We start from the raw sequence: 6000 nt of genomic DNA, 5'->3' as shown, positions 1-6000 counted from the left end.
TTTCAATTAAATTGCTTTAATATAACCCCGAGTGACCAGGGTTAATTTAGGTTGAACAAAACCCTTCCAGCAGTGAAGAAGTTGAAGTACATTGTTGCTATTTTTTCACCCATGGTTTTATTTTGTTACTTACTTTCAGAGCTGTCTCCTTGCCTTCTCCCAATTTTTATTTTTAATATCTGATGCTTCATTCAGGAGATATAAGCATTTGAAATATTAAGTGTCCGGGAGGTTAAAATAGAGCCCAGTACGTCTAAAGGTTACCATGGTAACCCCAGAAGCTGGAGATTAAGAAACCCATTTCTTTTTTTAGAGACACTTGTCCCCGCTCTCCCCCCCCATGTCGTTGGCCCTGTACCTCTTTATACACAGCAGGGTTGCCACCTTCTATTGAAGGCTAACACACAGACTTTTTTGCAATGACATTTTTAAAATGTATTTATTTCTCTGACCTTCAGCTACAGCATCTCCCCCTGTCCTGTCAACATGGCTCCGCCACGGCAAATGGCGCCACGTTACCATGACAACAGGACGTCGCCATGCGTTGTAAAGTTGCCATGACCATGGAACGCCATATGGCGCAGAGGCGTCCCGTTGTCATGGCAAAGTGCCGTCCCATTGTCATTGCAACAGGACGCCGGGACCTCGCGTCCTGTTGTCATGGCAAGTGACACAGCTGCCCCCTGTAGAGCCCCATTGTCATCGCAACGCAGCGCCATTTGCCATGTTGACAGGACCCTGCAGGGGGGGATGCCGATTTTTCAGCTAAACTTGTAGTCTCTGTGTCAAAACTGGAGTGGTGGCAACATGATACACAGAGCCCAATATATGAGTAAGAAGACTCATATAGGATTCTGGGGGGTAGATTGCTGCTTGAAAGCAGATCCTGTCTGTGACTTGATGTGCCCCGATCCTGCCCCCTTTGCTCCTCCCCGTGCAATCCCTCAGCACGGGCCAGGAGCAAGGATCTCTCCTCCTTCTACAATTAAAAAAACAAACCAAACAGCTGATAGCGTAACCCAATGAAAAAAAGATACAAGGTAATGTTGAGCCCCAGGCAGGGCCAGTAACAGAGCTACAGGGGATAAGAAAGGGGGGGAAAAATAAAAGATCTATCAGACTTTTCAAGCTTGCATTTCCTGTCCAAACCCTGGTGACATTCAAGAGTCTACAAAGAAAGGAGAGAGGAAAAAAAGGGGGAGGGAGATCTATAGCTCCTGCCTACAAACCCTTTATTTAGGGTCTTAACCAGGAAGTCATTGCAAGTTTCGGTAAGTGTTATTATTTAGCATTGTTATGCTTTTTCATTTGGCCTCATGTTGTCATGTATCTGTTGTACGTATCCCCATGGTTTGTAATAGATGTGCCTTGTATTGTAATGTTGTCAAGTGTTGGAGCTATAGAAATTAGAATAATACATTTGAACCTTTTTGCTGCCTCAGCAAAGCAATGCCGGCCCCTCTGGCTGCAATAGGGTTTAATTAGCATATCAGGTTCAACATCTTCCCAACCCCCCCGCCTCCCTGTCTGCAGATCTAGGGTAGGGTTTTAGGGCGACTGCGGCGGTTTTAGCTGGGGCAAATCCCAGGGTGGGAGAGCAAGGCAAGGGCACAGCACAGCATGATGGGGCACAATACAAGGCTGGAGAGGAACCTCCGGGATCTCCGGCTGCCCCAATGAGGATATGTGCAGAGAGTGGCTGCAGGAGTGCAGCTTTGAAGGAGGGTACAAAGGGGGAGGGGGGTCAAGGTAGCAGACAAGGGATTTCAGAGGTACGTGTGCTAAAGGGGATTTTCTGCAATGACAGGCGAAAAGAAAGTATACAATTTTTTTCTGTATTGAGGTTGATAGTCTAGAATGTGAAATACATTAGAAAAGCTATTTTCTTTAAAAAGCGTTACTGATTAACAATAGTATTGAAGATCACAGATATTTTGATCACTGATTTTGCAATACATTTGAAATGAGTGAGTGTTTCTAGAATAGGATCTGGCAACCACTCTCGTTAATTTTTAGCATCAGCAGTCTCAGATTTCAATGAAGTCGGATAATTCCTGTGTTTTAAATGAAAACATTAATATAATTTTTTTGTCCAGAATCCTTCGATCTCATTTGAGTCGTTGCAGGTGACATATCTAGTTATGTTACAAATTAAGTGCATAAGACCACAGTTTTTTGGGGACCAGTTACTGCCTTGCAATGAGACTTACTCCTAATGACAGTTTGCAGTCCTATGTATGAGACATCAAGAGATTACCATTTCAATATTAGACCCCCCCCCCCCAAGCCTTGCACAAGCAAATGTTGAGCCACTTCTGTTTTGTATTGCTTATATCATTGGAAATTTGCACACTAATCTTTTTATAAAGAATGATTTCTGACCACCTGCCCTTTATAGACAGAAAGTCATACACCACGATGTCTGACAGGTCCCCCTGACAGCAAAGGGAATAATCAGAATGGAAATCACCCCTTTCTGTGCTCTGAAAATCATTAGACGTTTTGTTTCTAAACCAAGATAGTCTGTGCTTGTCCCTAACTTTCTCTCGCCACTCGGCCACTGTACCTTTCTCTGAATTTGTAGCAAACGCACTGCTGCTTCTAGCTGTAATTAAAAAAACTAAAGCAGTTGTACTGACCAGACTACAAGTAGCTTAGACAAGTAGAAGTCTGTGTATAATTACAAACACAAAACATATGGGCAAGTTTTTGGACTCCTGTGTTACATAGGGTTTTTTTCATTAAACTGTGATAGTGCCAAACGCGGCACTATCTCACAGAAATTCCAGTTAACGTCAATGGTAATCTCCTTGCAATAGTCCCACAATCGGCACTGTCACAGTTTAATGAATAACCCCCATAGGCCCAGAACTACAAATCGTTGCTAAGCTTAAGGACGCCTTTACTCCCACTGATATGAATAACAGCTCACGTGTGCTAAAGCTTAGCACGATTTTGTGGATCTACGTCATAGGGGCCTATGCAGAGAGCAGCGCTATTTCGAAATTCGCCATTTTTTGGAGAAAATTGCGCAGAAAGCAGCCGAAAATGGCGAGTTACGAAAAACGCGCCAATTCTTCTTTTCTATTTGTAAAACTCGCCTCGCGGCTGGCGAGAACCGCAATCTCGCCAGTTTAAAAAATATCCGTATGCAGAGAGGCGCGAACGGCATCTAGCGGCTGTTCGCGCCAATAAAATGGCGCGATTGTCTCCGTTTTGCCTCGCCAAAAAAAACTGCCGCTCGCAGCCATTGCAAAGGGAAAAAAAAAGGCGCGAATTTGTTTTAACACATTTCTGAAGCGCGCATCTCGCCAATTTAAACTCGCCACACGCATCCATGTTAAACATAGCAGAATTCGCACTTTTCTGCATATGGAGATTAAAACTCTCCAAAAAAGCTACTTTTTAATAAATTCGCCAATTTTAAAATGCATAGGCCCCATAGTGTTTAGACTATTGACATCTTTGACAGGAAAGGGTACCAACTAGTTTACTAGGATCCTTTACACTATACTACCTAGTGCCAAACCACTATTAGTAAGACTAGGTAAAGTGCATAAGGGAACGTGTGACCTAATAGTCAGACAACATATTAATTGCATCTATGTATAATTTTATCTATATAGTGTAAACAGTATACTTGGTGCTTTACAAAATTATGTTGAGGATAAGAGCAGCAAGTAAATGGCAATGAGGAAAAGGGAGACCATTCCCCCAAAGAGCTTACAATTGAATTGTAACATTAATGGTGTGTGTATATATCTATATCTACATCTCTATCTATCTATCTATCTATCTATCTATCTATCTATCTCGGAGCCCTCCACTATTGATAGGGTCAAATAGAGGCGGAAAGTTTGTATTCTGGAAATCTAGCCAGTGTGTAAATATTTGGACTGAACTCCAGAGAAGTGCATTGGACATATGATTTCTCCAGAAGGAAAAATTAAGTTTGTACCTGAGCAACGTTGGGCCGCGCGTATAGTGCTCGCGACGGGCGACGTCGCCCAAAAACAAATGCATTTCCGCCGGGTGCGCTTTGGTAGCTGGCAATACTTGATTTTTCAAGGGCTGTCGCCTCATGTGACAGCCCCTGAACCAATCAAATGCCAGTATGCCCGCGACGCCACCGCAAAGCGACATATAACTATCGCTTGCGGCGATGTCGCCCATCGCGGGCACTATACGCGCGGCCTTACAGCTGAATACATGCATGAAAGTGACCACATTTCTCTCATGCTACCATATACACACAATTTCTTTTTCAAGTAGGTGTATGTTAAACACATACCAATGTGGATATGTTTGTTATCCTAAATAATAAAGTGTAAAGTGTAATATGTGCAGAGAGTGGCTGCAGGAGTGCAGCTTTGAAGGAGGGTACAAAGGGGGGTACAAAATAGTTGTCCTCAGCACTCCAAAAATGTTAAGTTTATTTAATTCACAGCAAAAATGCAAACAATAAAATCGGGCGACATTTTGGGCCTACATGGCCTTTTCTCATTCACTAGAATAATACAAATATAATCTCATGCACAAGGATAGTGCACACCTAACAGGGGTACGGGGGAGGTGCTTAATATAGTTTCGATGCTTTATAAAGAGTCATATATTACCAGCACTACTGCTAAAACTTTAACGCAGACCCTCATTCTCTCCCTTCTCGACTATTCTAACCTTCTACTGTTCGGCCTTCCTGCCTCTCACTTTACTCTGTCCTAAATCTGTCTCAGCGTTTCCCCTGCTGAAATCCCTCTCCTGGCTTCCTATTAAATCCCGTATCACACACAAAATTCGTCCTCACTTTTAAAGCTTTACTCTTCTGCCCCTCCTTACATCTCAGGCCTAATTTCTCGCTATGCACAATCCCGGCTCTTGCGTTCTGCTCAAGGATGTCTTCTCTCTACCCCCTTTTGTATCTAAAGCCCTCTCCCGCCTTAAACCTTTCCCACTGACTGCCCCGCACCTCTGGAATGTCCTTCCCCTCAATACCCGACTAGCACCCTCTATCCACCTTTAGGACCCACCTTAAAACCCACTTCCTTAACAAAGCATATGGGTAGCTCTGCTGGCTGATATTATACATCTCATATGCACTAACCTTGGCCCCCTGCAGACGCACTTACCAGAACACCCTCCTACTGTCTCTGTACGTTCTCACCGCTTACCATTTAGATTGTAAGCTCTTCGGGGAAGGGACGCCTTTTCATATTGTTTTGTCTAAGGCACTAAGGGGCCTATGCAGAGAGCAGCGCTAGAATAAATTGGAGAGTTTAAGAAAAAGTAGCTTTAATGGAGAGTTTTATTCTCCATATGCAGAAATGGGCGAAATCCGCTATTTTTAGCATTACTGCATGTGGAGAATTGTAAATGAGGAGATGCGCGCATCTGAAAGGGAGAAAAAAAATCGCGCATTTTTTTTTTCTTCCCTATAGCCGGCGAGCTCCTGCTTCTTGGCAACTTTAGTTGGCGGAGAAAATTGAAGAAAATCGCGCCAAAAACAGCCGCTAGATGGCGAGCGCGCCTTTCTGAATTTGGATATTTTTCAGACTGGCGAGATGTAGTTTCTCGCCAGCCGCGCGGCGAGATTTTCAAATACAAAAAAAAAATGGCGCTTTTTTCCTACCTCGCCATTTTCGGCTGTTTTTAGCGCGATTTTTGCACGGAAAATGGCGAGATTGTTAATAGCGCTGCTCTTTGCATGAGGCCCTTATTCCCATTGTGTTATAATATTATGTCACGTGTATTGTAAAGCGCTATGCACCTCGATGGTGCGATCTAAATAAAGATATACGTACAGCACACCTTCAATATTAAAAATATATATTAAAGAGTGATCACACATCTTGAGAGGTTGCGCTGTGGACCTAAGTGTGGATCACCCTTATATACTCTGTAAAAATGTGTGTGAATACATACAAAAATAAGCATACAATAGTGTGGATAGGTTTGTTATCCTAATATATCAATGTATATGTATGCATGTGCATCTCAAGTTTC

General features: G+C 43.1%; 1 protein-coding gene across 2 annotated transcripts in view; it reads left to right on the top strand.

Annotated features, from left to right (window-relative positions):
- The first annotated feature begins 922 nt into the window (after positions 1 to 922).
- HIVEP1 (HIVEP zinc finger 1) overlaps positions 923 to 6000 on the top strand; it is a 278338-nt gene continuing 273260 nt past the window's right edge. The window contains exon 1 of one of the 2 annotated variants that reach the window (XM_075585698.1): positions 923 to 1271. The gene's annotated coding sequence lies outside the window, so the exon portion shown is untranslated. The remainder of the gene's footprint in view (positions 1272 to 6000) is intronic. The other variant, XM_075585700.1, reaches the window with a different exon arrangement.

This window comes from Ascaphus truei, chromosome 2 (genome assembly GCF_040206685.1).
Source record: "Ascaphus truei isolate aAscTru1 chromosome 2, aAscTru1.hap1, whole genome shotgun sequence".
In the NCBI taxonomy this organism is placed as follows: Eukaryota; Metazoa; Chordata; class Amphibia; order Anura; family Ascaphidae; genus Ascaphus; species Ascaphus truei.
The sequence above is the reverse complement of the archived record's forward strand: the minus strand, read 5'-3'. Positions and strand labels throughout refer to the sequence as shown.